We start from the raw sequence: 15,964 nt of genomic DNA on the forward strand, positions 1-15,964 counted from the left end.
TAAGTTGGCTGTTGGCTGCTGCTATTTATTTATCTCATATTATTTTCCATCTATGTTTGAATTGTAAACATATCCGTTTCCTTCTTCTTTTTGTTGTTGCTGTTGTTGTTGTTGTTGTTATAGGCTTTTAAATTTATTTGCTATGTTGTATGTATCCAACCAATGGGTTATTTGTTTGTATTATCGTATCTGTGTGTACTTTGGAGACTTTCTGTTTATTTGTGTAAGTGATAACAAATATAACAAATGACAATAGTCAACTTATTCTAATTGTTATTTAACTAATTCCATTTTATTGAGTTTCATGTTTGTCAAGATGAGGTTGTTAATAGCTGAAAGCCCACCCAACTTCTTGCTAGCCAAATTAATAACTAAGTTGATTCTAATTTAATGAGTGGCTTAGATACATTATAGTAAATTACACAGCAATTTAGCATTCGGCTGAAATGTTCGCCTCACAGGGAATTAAATAGTGATTATGCTAATTAGAACTAAATTTACGAAACGTGTTTGTAAATTATTTATAATAACTTGTAATAAAAATTTATATTTAATTTGTAACAAATGGGTTTATTAATTTTGAAGGTAATAAAATTTAATAAAAATAAACGGCTTTGAATTTTTAAGGTAACGTCTAAGGTAACCCTGGTTTGGAGATATAAATACAGCAGTGAACAAGGATGATGATGCGCCAGTAAGATATAATGTCATTACGACAGATTTTCTCGGATCAATTACAGTGTTTGCCAGTCACACACGAATATTGATGATATTATGATTTTTTGTGAAAGATCAAATACAAGCAGGAATTGCTATAATATTTATTCAGCAGAGATGTTAAGAACGACATAGCCTTATTACTGCTAAAATTGAATCTTTGATTTAATCCAAGGAATCTAAGGAATATGCTGTAAGATAGTCCCGATTCTTATTATAATTTAGTCAGGCTGAGTATGTCACGCAGAAATACTTGCAGATCGTGTTGGTTCTTATTAAATTATAGCAAGACTGAGTCTATCATGTTGAAATACTTGCAGATCGTGTTAACCGTTAGATCGTTAATATTGGTGATATTGCTAAATGATTTAAATAATTGAATAGCCATCAGCTTAAGCCTGGATCTGGGTAATCCTAGACAGTGACATCACAGATGTTCTATAGTCCAAGATTAACCAGATCTAAACTTATACTAATAAGTATACTCAGTCTTTAAATCTTTTAACGTTTTTGACATTAAAATCGGTCAGATACTTGCACTAATGAGTGTGTGTAGTTGGTTCTACTATCCTCAATCTATAATATCGAGGAATGTCGAAACAAAATGGGTTTCTTTCTTAATTAAGGGAGGCTCGATCTTCAAATTTGTATGTAATTCTTTTGGTTTCCTCTTCACAAAGAGGACTGTAAAGTTCGAGAACATGCAAATATTTTAAACGGGCTTGCAAATTATCTAAACCAAGTAATCAGAAAATTGACAAAAGTTGATGTATGTATAACACAAATTAAGTGTATTTTGGCTTTGTGTATTACACAAGAGATCACAGTTCAAAATGTAACAGAGTTCAATTGTTGTGCAAAACTTACATACGGACAATTAAACCAATAGACTCCTCCGAAAACAACTGGTAATGAATATTTGGCAGTATCTGAAAAATTTGGATAGCATAAAATTTCCCAGAAAATATCTTATCATCTCTTATACCTGAAATAGATATCTGGTCATAGGAAAAAAACATATTTATTATGAACTATTATTTAAAGTCTACCAAAAAGAAAATTCCATTCCATTCTTATATTAAGTCTGACTACTTTTTTCAGTTTTTAAATTCCTTTAGTTATGTTTTTGCTTCTTGATTTGTGTTTTATATTTCTCTAAAGTTTTATATAGTGTGCATATTTGAATAGATATTTTTCCATTTCAATGGCGTTTGACATATATTTTTTGCTTCATTGAATATTTTTAACTCTATCTGAAACATAGATATGAGTTCATTTTAGGTTGAAATTATGCACTTTTAAAAGTATCTACAGTCATGCAAATGTCAAATTGTTGTCAACAATTATTTGGAAAGAACAATAAACAAAAGTCAATATATTCAACAAACCTTGTGTTCAGATAATAAGTCAAAACAATAAAAAATTTCAATTTAAAAGCACAATTGTATCATTTGAACCCATTCAAATTACTCAAAAGGTGACACCCACATCAACATTAATGTGAATGCAATTTATGTTTATGCAGCCAACTGACGTATGAGTAATTTTTATGCCATGCGCGATCTAATTTACAATTCACCTAAAACAAGCGTTAACAAAATCAATTTAACAAAATAAAAAAAAATTTATATATATTATAAAATATATATCAATTATTTTCTAATCAGAATTCGACATCAACGTTCTGGTACCGTACCGGTTGTTGCCGCTATCGATTGGCTAGTAAAGAGTCATAAGCTTTTTATGTTAACTTTTGCCGTCCGGTTTCTGGCATGGGCCGGTAACGGCCGGCAAGTATGTCATGGGGGTCAAATTTTTTAGTATGTTCTTCTGGCTTTTCTGTGTTCTTTTCTCTCTGTTTTTTTAAATTTTTTTTTTATTGTTAGAACATTTGTTTATTTAATAAATTCGGGGTAGCGTTTGATAACAGTAATATTCCTACTTTTCTAATTCCAAGCTTGAAAGTATAAGCTTGACTTCATTTTTAATGATATATTTGTATTGTTATCAACTTTAGAAATAACCCATAATGGATATTACCTTATGATCAACTTACTTTCGATCTACCAAATTTAATTGCCCAATCGAACATTTTTAGAGTAATCTAACATTTTTGTAGTAGTATTAATAAATATTTATATTTTTCAACGAATCAAATGACATTTTCATTTGATTCGTTCGATATATGTATTTATGAAAAATATAAATATGTACTAATATTACTACAAAAATGTTAGATTACTCTTATAAACTAATCTCGAGGGATATACATTTTGCTCCAGATTTACTAATCGAAAATCAAAATTATTAAAGAATTATCGCGATTAAAAAAAATTATCTCAGATTAATCAATCAAAAAGCTATTAATATTTAATTTATAATTCTCATTAAGTTCATATATATACATTTTTCATGTGTTTATTGAAAATCAATTTTTATTGGAAATGTATTTGATTATAAATAACAGTCATAGCAGCAGCTTGTGCTGATTTCACTGTTATTCGAACATTGTGTTAAGGTAGGGAATAATTATCTCTGGATCATAACTAACTTATGATTGCTAGGTACAAAAATGACCTTAAGTATCGTTCCGCGACTGTTACCCAAAAACGACTAAAGCTACTCATTGTGTCAAAGTGGATCATAATCCTATCATAAACCCATAATCCTATTTTTACGAAGTAAGGATATTTTACAAAGAACAATAACTATGAGTACAGAATGCTGCATATAATTTATGTTCAAGATAGTCAACAATTAAATTATAAGAGAGGCTGATCCCTGATCAAAAATTGTCAAAATAGTTTTAATGAAAGCTTCAAATTGGTCAATGACAATATTGTTCCCCAGTTAACTTTGAATATTTATTATATTTAAAAATTTAAACATTGAAAATAGTCCGAAATATTTTTGTTAATAAAAATCAACAACAATTTAACAATTTTTTTTAATATAAATAACAACAAAATAAAATAGTAAATACTATTAATAAAAATAAATAAATAAAATATTAATAAATTTAGTTGAAGTGGAGGGAGGAACGAGTCCTCCTAAATTAGTTAATTTAACAATTTTTTTTAATATAAAAAATAACAACAAAATAAAATAGTAAATAATATTAATAAAAATAAAATAAATATAATATTAATAAATTTAGTTTGTTGTGGTGGAGGAAGGAACGAGTCCTCCTAAATTAGACAAAAAAAAGCTGTTTTGAACCCACAAAACCTTAATAATAGTGGGTAGTAGAGAGAAGGTCAAGCTAGAACCAGCCAGAGGCATTTATAAAGGCAAGAATCTGGCCACTGTTAATGCTAGAGGTACCGCCAAGTGTATTGAAGAATGTATTGAAGACCTGATCATAGACACATCATGTGTGGTGGTGTCCTTTCTTCGAGAGCTGGTAGGCACGCATTACGGGTAGGTCAAGTTTGGCTCTATGCCGTTAAGACCTAGATACCTTTGATTTGTTTCTGTGTATTAAGTCAGAGGTTTTACATTTGGAATAGATTGACCATATAGCCCTCGACCTGGCTGCTGAGGCGGCAAGGGTCCATTCACTATTTGCCTGTCGCAAAAAATGGTCATAAATCAACGAAGGTAGCTGACAGGGGCGGGGATTGGAATAGGTGTATCCGTGAAATTAATAAATTTAATAATAAATTAAATAATTATATAAAACTTGACTAACTTGATTCTGTTTCACACAATTATAAATGAAAATATACAATATAATATAGAAAAAAAATATTCTTCATGAGTACAAGATACATAAATTAAATACATATTAAGTGATATATTTATGATGCGATTTTAATTAAATTTTAAAATGATATATATTAACGACCCATTATGTAGGGCATGCAAATTGCATATATTGTCTATCATTCATATATTTCTAAGGTACCATAATTAAAAGCACTTATGTTTGCACGTACTTTATAGTTTATTTTGCATCATTTCAATTTAATTTAGATACAACTTTTATACACATTTCATAGTGCAAATAATTTTATTTATGGGACAATTGCACATGTCTGTCCGTCGTTAACAGCAACAAATTCAATTTGGCATGACACTAATTTATCACGCGTGCTTATGCGAGTATTGCGCTATAAATAAAAGTGTCGCTTGTTGCATTTGCTGAATTTATATCTTTCGCTATGAAATATTAAGCAGATAAACATGACGTAGACACCCATAAGCTGCGAGATACCGAAACAAGAAAATTGGCTGTCAATTTTAGCCCAATTATCACAGATATATAGCAATGCAGCTAGTGATGCTATAAAATTGGATATCTGCAGTCTGTAACCTTTTAACAGAGGTTAAATAAAAATCAACTCCAATTTGCAATAAAACCGTGTGAAAAATTTCATAAATTTAGAAAATAATGTATCTTTTCCATTGGGATTGTTTGATAAATTCACATTTACACGTCTTAACCACATAATATAAATTCCCTATAATTTATTTTTTATGCAGTCACAACAATTATTTATGATATATACAATAATTAGTACAAATAATAAATAAAAATTAATTTATAATTATTGCTACGTATGTTGATCCTTTTTTTTCGAGTCAGCGCAACTGGGCACTTTTACTCTTTGATAGCTGGGGGTTCTACAGGCTCCTACCCATCTCATTGACTAATTTATGTATTGCCTATAAGCTTCACGATTATTCAGTGATTGATCTAAGATCTGCGTACCTCCCCGTGCGGACAGTGATTACTCTAAGATAAGATAGTGGTAAGTAGGATAGCCTGTCAATTTTCGCATATAACTTTAGGGCTCTGTCCCTTATGTATTTTTTGATCGGGTCTATTCTAAGGTTTCTTAGCATGTCGTTTGTGCGGATGTACTAGGGTACTTTGAAGAGCCTTCGGGGAGCCTGACTTTGAGCGACTTGTAGCTTTTGTATAGTAGAGTCGGCAGCTTTGCTATAGGCGACGTTATAAAAGCAATATATTAGAACTCTCAAGTTGACTATAGGACATAAGTAATGGATATTTAAAAATATCAAATTGCTCTATTAATTTTAATAATATTAGGTACCCAAGATTTCATGATTTGGCATTACTTTTTCAGAAGTATATGTCAAATAAAACTGTCTTCTCAAATACCTTGTTTAATTTAAAGTTTGCCATTTTAAAATATGGACCGTTTAGCAACCACTGAACGTATCAAAATTGCAAAAACTTACTTTAAAAACTTCTCAATTTTTGCTTCGCAGATATGTTAAGAAACAAAACTACCCGATCTGAGACAGTGTAAATTTGCATATAATTGTCATGGTTTAACATATTTTCTGTATATGTAATAGGTACCCATGACCATTGCTTTTGGAATTGACACAAACGTAACACAAAGTGTAAATTCGGATCTATGCAACCAAATAAGTAGATCATTTTTTTAGCGTGAAGTACAGGATATGGATGTGGAAGATCCATACACTTTATACTTTGATTTCATTACACAAAAAATTTGAATAAAATCTAAAACTGGATTCACACGATAGTTGTGTTTGCAATTGTAGTTGTCAAAAGTATTCATTTTGCATTGAAAGCAACAATAATTGACAGCTAAAATTACAAACATGACAGTTTAAATTACAAACAAAACACTAGAGTGAATCAAGTATAATCCAATATTTACACTTAAACTTAGCGAACCTTTTGAGCCTATTTTTAAATGGATTTTTAATGGACTTGTGGATTTTGTAACATAGCACATATTGCTCCATGTATGTTGAGATTACTATAGCAGTTTAAACATAGTATAAAACAGACTACGTATCCTAAACACACACCTCTGCATTTTCAAAGTTAATCTTGATGAATTAATCTTGTTTTTGCTTCCGCCACACTAGATGAATTTTGTAAGCTAAAAATTGGTTCACATAAGTAAGCTCATGGTATGTGTGTCTAAGGTATGTGTATATTTAAAAATGCGTGTAAGAATTTGTATATGTATTGAATTAATCAGCTTTTAATCTTCCAAATTTTCAATCTTCAGAATAGATTAAAATATATGCAAAAAAAATAAAAAAATCATGAATATTAATACAGCGAATTCAAAAGGAACTGGTAGTAATTAACTGGTGTAAACTTTAATTCAATGGGGGTTTGAAGTTAGTTAAATTAAACTAAAGGTTTAAAGTCCACCCTATATACTTTAAATAATATTGTATAAATATCAGTTATGTAACAAATCATCTGAAATCAATAATTGAATCATTATCATATAATTAACTTTTTCCACTTGAAGAAATTAATGATACTTTAATATTAATAGATGAAGTAAAAATAAAAGTTGTCAGTATATCTCGACCTAAGTGATGCAAGTTATTATTTCTTCAATACTAAATGAAGAAGTAATTTAACAACTCTTAAAGAATAACTCTCTTAATTAATTTATTTTACTAAACTTATTTATACTCTTAAAAAGCTTTATATACATACAGACTAAGGCGATTTAAGTCCTACCGATTATATATATGCAAACAGGTATATCTGTGTCTATCATTCATACGAATGACAGCTGTTTATATTGTTTATAAGCTATCACAAGCATTTGACTTGGAATTCGGACGTAATAGTGTGATTTGGCTGGAAAATCACAACCAGCTATTGTTCGAAAGTGAACGCCTGACATGAACAAAATCTACGCTTCATTCGTGTCAACGAGCGTGGTGTCAAAGTCAATGTGACTTATTATCGGAAAAATGTTTTTGAAGTTCCTTAGAGCCGTGGGCACGCAAACATTTCACCATGGACGTTCCAACAAGACTCGCCACCGTCTCATAAAGCAAGTATAAACCAACAATGGTTAAAAAATCGTGTAAACCAACATGATTCGATGAACTATTCCATTTGGGTCATTTTGGAGTGCAAGGTGAGAACTTAAAAATGATGTGTTGAAGAAAGCCATTTGTCAGAAATGGGCCAAAATACAGGAACATCACATTAGTGAAGCATGTGACTCATTTTTTAATCGTTTGAGGGCCACGAAAGCCACAAGAAGGGAACAGGCTCTTGGGAATGTATATTTTTACAAAAGAGGCAATAAAATTCTGTACTACTTTTTATTGACGCAACAGGGCTTAGCGACCTACTCTATATCTATAAGGGGGTACAATAGACCCGACAGTCGCAGTGCTACAACCCCTAACAATAATAATAATAATAATAATAATATACTCGTCCCTTACTAAGCATAACAACGCAGAAGTTTTTATTAATTTAATTAATTATTAAACAAGAAATTAAAGCGACTTCATTTTGTTATATCTCGTAAACTAAAATTTCAAACATTTTCTGAATATCTTTTGTTGAAGTTAGTTTTCATCCGCTTTTTGTTTACTTTCAATTATTGTCCAATGCAGATATATCTCCTTTGTCACATTATCCTTTTTCACATTCGTTAATAATTAATTTAACGTAAAATTTCCATCAACATTAAAGCAATTTTCGATCCTGTACGTGTCGTGGTATTCCCATCACACGTTCGCCACTCACTAAAAATTAATGCGAAAATGTGAGTAAAAGTTTTCAGCAATTTCAACCCAAAAACTGTTCGTTCGTCCTTCTTAAAACGTAGCAGTGGACCATTTTACAGTGTCCATCTTGAGCTAAAGAATAAAGTCACATAATTTAATAATTTATAAGCAAAGTAAAATGGGAAAAGGCAACAATATTGTTGCATCAGAAGATGAACGTACTTCCACTTCCTGTAGATTCCACCATTTTACGTTCACGTTTATGGCCTGCAACGTAAAGTGTATTTTGGCGTTGTGTCAGTGCCTCCCTCGTCTTATTATTTCGGAAAATTCAACTAAAACTTTACATTGGCAAATTGTTTGAAAACAAGAAAAATAAAAAAAATCTAAATCATTTGAGAGTGGAAAAATGTACTTTTCTTAACGGACTATAACGAAAGTGTTAATGAGTTTTAATTATTAAAAAGGATATAGTGCGTTGCTAGCTGGCAACTGACTTAGCTCGCTGAAGGGCTCTGCAGACAGACGTTGTGTCATACAGCAGTTACAAATTTGTTTTGATGGAAGTTTGTGTTTTCAGTTAAGCAGTTTCAAGACAACTGAAAGAAGTATCTATAAATGCACTGATTGCCTGTTACAAGCAATTTTTCAGTTGCAGTTTCAGTGCACAACGTGAGCAACTGCAGTTGCGTTGGGGGAAAATATTGCATGTTGCAGCTGCAGCTACTACAACATTTTATCTTCGAATATAATTTTTGTTACAAACTTCTTGCGAAGTTTTGAATAATTTTGTACTTAAAGTTTATGCAATACAAATTGTTAATATTTACGTTTTGTTTAGTTTTATTATTGTTCGAGCTATTGTTGTGACAGTTTTCTAAAGATTATACAAGCACCGTAGTTGGTTTTCTACTTCTGCACACAAAGTTTTAAACTACAGAATTAAGTATTTTGTTATTATGTCACAGATAGGAGAATTAGCTTCCTTCAGGTACTAATCCAATTAAAATTAACAGTGCTGAATTTTAAAGTAATCAATAAATTTTTAAACTTAATATGTAGAGTTTAACCTTTGATATATACAGAGAATAAAATAAACTCAACAAGAATACCAGAGGCAACTAATATAGCTAAAGATTTGCCAACAATTTACTAATAAAACGACCTCAGTTAATTTCTTTTAGTAATATAGTCACACTTTGGGGTTATATAAACAGGGATATATTGGATTACTATGGCATTACATCACTATGGCTATGTAACTTAAAGTTCCTATTCCTGATTGTATGGATTAGGAGAATGAAACACTTGGTCTAAAACTTCATTTAGAAAAATAATTTGATAGAATTAACCAGATTTTAACTAAATCTCAGGTCAAAATAACAAAAGAATCAGGTCAATTTATATAGTATGTGGTTAGAGCATATTTTTCTGAGTATTTAAATGATCTCGTGGTATACTGACGATTCCAAAACTAAGGGGTAAATGAAGCAGAAGAGAAGAAAAAAAGAAGTTGGAGCAAGAGTCTTTAATCTGAACTCAAAAATCTCGCTCGCCCTGCGTATAGTCTACTATGTTTCAAACGAGCATCTTAGCCATTGAGATTTGTGCTCGAGTCAATCTAGGTTAAGGTAAAAATACGCCTATATATATATATATAGGTATATATATATATATGTTTAAAGACAGGCCTCTCATTGGTGGATCACAGTTACTTCTATGAAAGTAACTGAAAGTAACTTCTATGAAAGCAAAAATCAGAATGATGCCTTGTGGGTGCCTGGTCACACAGAAGTTAATGGGAACGATTCTGTTAGAAAGTTTTTCAAGTTTTCTTTAACACTTCTGTTGAACTGTTAGAACATACTAGAGCAACACGCAAACAAAAGTAGTTTAGTATTTTGTTGGGTGCTTGGTCGCACAGGAATTAGTAACAACGATTTCACAGATAATTTTGCAAGTACTGGATTAGCTACTCTGTGCACCGAAGCCTTTTTTGGTATCAAAAGGTACACAACACAAAGTCTCTGATAGAAAAATGGTTTGCAGCCAAAACAAGTAGTTACTAGTCCGACAGTCCAGATAATTGCCTGCTTAAAGAGTTGATGCGTCTGTGAAGTTATAGTGAAGTGTTCGTTCACTATAACTGAGATTATCAAACGGAACTAAGATTATTGACAGGTTACCTGAAAGGTAATCATAGCCTGCATTATCATTAAAAATGTGTTTGTGTGATGAAGCATGAAGGGCATGGAACTTTTATTCACAGTATTTGTAACTGGTGGGTTTAATAATTATCGTCTGTATAAAATAGGTGTGTGTGATAAAACAGAATATTGACCTTCCTTGGAAGAATACGAGACTTTTATTCACATTATTTGTAACTGGATTACGAAGAAGTTAATAGTTCCTATACTCGCCTACACTTTGAATGCCTTCAACAGCTGACATTTTGATAGTTTGATTCTTATATCGAATCAAACCATCAATTCAACAATGAAATATGAAATTACGGTGACTGCAGGCATGAAAATTGGTCTGACTTAAAATTAGAGAAAAGACCCATATTCTGAAGACTCATTCTTAAAGTTTTCAAATCCGACTTTGAAAGTATTTAAAATATCAAATCGTTACTTCTTCTAAACGTCCTCCCCTTCCTTAAAAGGTGTAGAAGTTTCTTGAACAGTTGGAATGGGGCTCACAGTACAGTGAAATTTTATGGTTTGTGTATCAGTTTAGAAATAATTGCTAAAACATGATTCTATTGGTTCAAAATCTCACATAGTGGCTTTCGATGCATTTACCCTACTTTAAAAAAAAATGAAGACATAGAAGTGTGAAAGGAATAAAACGGGTGACTATTTCAAAATACCGTACGCAAAAATGTAGTTATTCCAATCTAAATTCTAAAAGGACTATTATGATTTAAGAGAAATAATCCAGTATTGGAGAAAAAAATTATTATTCTGGAACAAGTCGAAAATTGTATTCATCCGGACACTTTAATTTCTGAAGGAAAGATTTATTTTAACGTCTATATTCCTTCATTTATTCGAGCAAAAAAATTTAAAACTGCCAACACTGTTTTATCTTCTTCCAAGCTTCTTCCATTTTCACCCTCTATCACCGTTAAATTTTGTGTTAACAAGTTTTCACTGTCAAATTCCGACAAAAATGTAATTCCTAGTATTTTTCAAATAAGGATTGAAACTGCAACTCTGTCACACATTCCGTTTTCGGTTATTTAATATGCATGGATTTGTTAGTGGAAGTACCGGTAACTACACTTGGGAGTAAAGTGTTGCCACGTTTGTTGATTAATGTTGTTCTACTTTCTCTTGTTGTTGTACTTTTATACTATATATACAATATTCTGGTAGGTACGTACTGGTAGCTTCACTTTTATTAAACATTACAATACGCTATGTATTTTATGTTGTCAATGTTGAAGGCGTAAAGATATACGTGCTGTGAATGCGTTCGGGAATTATTCTGTTGAAATAAGTTTTGCAAATATTTGCTATGAATATTAAGCTCCTTTTATACTGATTACAAGTAACATTCTCATTAGCTGCACCTTAAAGGATTTTTAACATTATACACTCACTGTAAGTGAGTAACATGTGAGTATATGAATCTTATGAAAGTCAAAAGTTTTTATGATGTCATTAAGTTTGTGAGAAAATGTTCAAATATATATAGGAAAATTTTTAGTGTATATGATAATAATTAAGCACGTAATTAAGATGAGAATATTTTTGCTTGTGATGTATTTTTTGTATATATAAAGTTTGTATAGAGTTTAAAATACTAATGCTATATACTAAAGTATACTAAAGTTTGTGTTTACGGACACAATATTTGAAATTTTAATTTTTCGAAAAAATATTTTATTATTTTTTATACTAACATAATATTTAGAGTAAATGATAATACAGTTCACTTCAATTTTTTTTTATTATTTCTGCAATGTTTAAAACGCAAGTATGGAATACAAGTCAGAAAGTAGAGGTAAACTACTTTTATCACCGTTTAATATTATATTATCAAAAAAAAGATATATTTGGTCGCTACGAAGTGCGGTAAAAAAACAACAACTCTCTTGCTAAAGTCTCTAATTTGTACGCAAAACAACAACACTACTGTCTTGTACTAACGAACTAGAGATTAACTCTTTAATCATCGAAGAGACTATAGAAAAAATGTGATTAAGCCGATAGGCGATTTTTGTGAATCTGTCTATAAATTGTAACAAATACCGAAGTGTTGGCTATTCATTTGGAGTAGGTACGGAAACAGTTGCTGTTATAGTTGCTGAATTTTGTATTGAAGTGTGGAATATATTGTAATCAATATACTTCAACAAAATGCTACTTATAAGGGAAACTATTATTATTATTATTATTAGAGGTATTAAAGGTTTCGAAAAATTGAGCTTTTCTCAATGCCTGGGTGCCGTATGTCTCTAAATTCCTTGGTTTCGCAGGTCATGCAATATATTTGCGTATATATTTAAATTCCTTTTTAACTGAACGCAATTAATTAAATTAAATTAAATTAAATGTGGGATTAAAATTATCCCACACTTCTACAATTATTTGTTCAGTTTCATGCGAAATTTTAATTCTTATTTGTTTTGAATATATTTTTTAAACTCAAATTTAAATAAATATATATCTGACTTATCAAAATGTTATCTATTATTGCGTTCGTTCAATAGCTGAGCCTCTAGTATCTTATGAGCATTTCAAAAAATTAGTCGAAAAAACCTTGCGCAGTTTATAGTTTAATATGTTTATGAATGTGTTTATTATGAATATTTCTGCTTTTACAATTAAACATGTTTAAGAAGAGCATTTAACCCGCTCCATGGTAACACCATGCATTTACCCTAACCGATTAAATGTGAAAATATTTCAAGCCATCCCACAATTTTTATTATAAGAATTATACATATATTGTATTAACATAAATTAAATTGCTTCTATGTGAACGTTTTATAAGCAAATTAATGATTGATTTAAAAGCATCATTTCATTTTTTTATTCATTCTTTCACTGAAATGATTCATCTCATCAAGAAAGATTCTCGTGAGTTTTTTTTTATAATTTTAGCTATCAACTGTTGTCGTTTTCAATGCAAAATGAAAATTTTTGACAACTAAAATTACATAGGTACAAAACTCTCGCGTGAATCCAGTATAAGATGATAAATAAATTTTATCTATAGATAATATAGATAATACGTATAGATAATGTTTTAAGAGTTATGAAACATATTAATATGTCTGTTTTATGATTGTTTTAAAATTGGTGATATAGATTTAGAAAATAGTAATAAGATTTCAATTCAAAAATAGAACATCAAAAATTTTTATTATTTTTTATTCAAATTTTGTTTATGGTATTTTGCTTGTGGTCCATTGAGAATGTAATTGATTGTGAAAAAGTTAGAATATTAATTTGCACCTTTGTTGCTTCACAATGTTTCATGAAAATTTTTTTTTGCATATATTTAAAAAATGTATCTAAATGAAAAGCAGAGTCCTTGTCCAAATCCTTATCCTTGTCCTACATTTACTAAACGTAGTATTTTAAATAAAACAAAATATATTTATGTATGTATACATAAATATATATTTGCAATAACAATAGCAACAACAACAACTCTGACAACTTAACCAAGCACCTACCGCCTATGCAACTATGTAAGTAAAGTATCTCGCAACAACAACAATGACAACAACAACAATAATAACTAGAAAAAATTTACTTAAGATAAAATTGCTGCAAGCAAAATTTCCCTTTTACAAATGATTTCACATTTACTTTTCTTTTTTTTTTTGTTTTTATTTTTAATTTTGAGCTTCAGCAAAACTTGAAAATTAAAAATTTAACTCATTTTATTTGCAACCCAAGCATGAGGTGCTGTGGTGTGAGGCGCGGTAAGCAAGACAATGCATGTTACAAACAAATTAAATAGCAAAAACAAAAATAACAGCAAACAATGCTTTTGTTGTTGTTGTTGGTGGCGCTGCAGCTGCTGCTTGTATAAGCTTTAACAAGGAATCATAACGTTATTCTAGCAGCTTTTATGCTGTTATTTTAGTCTTTATACTTGCTTACATACATAAATGTTTTTGTTGCTTTTTCGTTTAATGCGGTTTACTTGTGTTATGCTCTAAACACTGTAAATGCTGTCATTGCTGCTGCTGCTGCTGCTACTGCATTTATGCAGTAGCACACAGAAACAATAAACAAAGAGAGAAACGCAAACAAAAATGTTAATTCTTATGGCTTATGTGTTGTGTGTGTGTGTGTGAATACTGTTGTTATTATTGTTATTGTTTTTATTGTTGTAATTGTTGTTATTGTTTCACCCTAACGTTTTTACCATCTTTGAAAATAAGACAATGTATTTCTGCAGATTTTGTTAAATTACAAGCGACACCATTTTCTTGTAAAAATTCTTATTGTTGCATGGCATAGCGTTACTGTTGTTGTTTTTACAGCTTCATTCTTACTAGTATTGTTTTTCTTGGTAATTGTTGTTGCGATCCTTTCGCTGTTATATTTTGAGTTTGTAATTGAGCGTGTGTTTCACTTGGTTTATTTTCTTATTCGTATTTAACATGACTGCACAAGCAATCCTGTCTGACTGACATTCCTATACACAATACATTCGCTTGTTAACATTTTTATTAGTGCAGCAATTGTTGTTGCTGACTGGTGACTGTGACTGTGTCTGTGTCTGTCGCTGCCACCATTCACATTGCATTCACATTGTCACTGCGGCGAAAATTCATTTTTTGTTTGTTTTCTTTACAGCTGCAATGGTTACAATTGTGCGCGGTAATTAGCAATTTTTATTACTCCTCTTTTGTTTTTTCCCTCAAACAAGTTAAGTTTTTGTTTATTTTCTTTGTTTGATTTTCTTGCAAAGTTTTCATTGGGTTTTTTTTTTGGTTCTTTTTTTTTGCTTTTTGTTGGGTATGTTGAGGGGGTGCACGTTTTATTATGTTAATTTGTCCTACTTTTCGAAATTTCGCTTAATCAGTAAATTGTCATCAAATTAAAGTTGTAAATACGTTAATTCAATTTTAAATTGGGTTTCAACGTAAATTTAATTAAATCTCATAATAGAGTCTGATAATATGAAGTGCACGGCTTAATGATATTCCAATATTGTCAACTTATCGGCGATCAATGACTCATGAAAAAATTTAATATTATTATTGAATACATTATGGTTCAATTCTAAGCATAAACTAATCTATTTATTTAGAAAGTGATATGAATCAACTGTAACCAGTTGACCCGATAATCAACTGTATTTCGAGAGAGAGAGAGAGAGAGAGAGATAGAGAGAGAGAGAGGGGGAGAAAGAGAGACAGAGAGAGAGTGAGAGTGAGAACGAAGAAAATACAGAAAAAGAGTGAGTTACGTGAACCAAATAAAAATTGCAAAGAATAATAAAATAAATTTAAGTTAAATATTCATGGTTTCGGTGTGTTAGAGCGAGAGCGAGAGAGAGGAGGGAAGAGAGAGAAAAAGAGAGAAGAAAGAGAGAGGAGAAAAAGAGAGGGAGAAAAGAAGAGGGAGATGGTGAGAGAGAGACATAAACAGCGAACTACAAGGTTCAACTAGAAATTTCAAGAAGTAAATACTTAAAAAAAAATGTAAATCTAAGTTTTGAAATTCACGGTTTTTGTGTGGTGGAGAGAGAGAGAGAGAGAGAGAAGAAA

Source organism: Teleopsis dalmanni, chromosome 2 (genome assembly GCF_002237135.1).
Source record: "Teleopsis dalmanni isolate 2A chromosome 2, ASM223713v2, whole genome shotgun sequence".
In the NCBI taxonomy this organism is placed as follows: domain Eukaryota; kingdom Metazoa; phylum Arthropoda; class Insecta; order Diptera; family Diopsidae; genus Teleopsis; species Teleopsis dalmanni.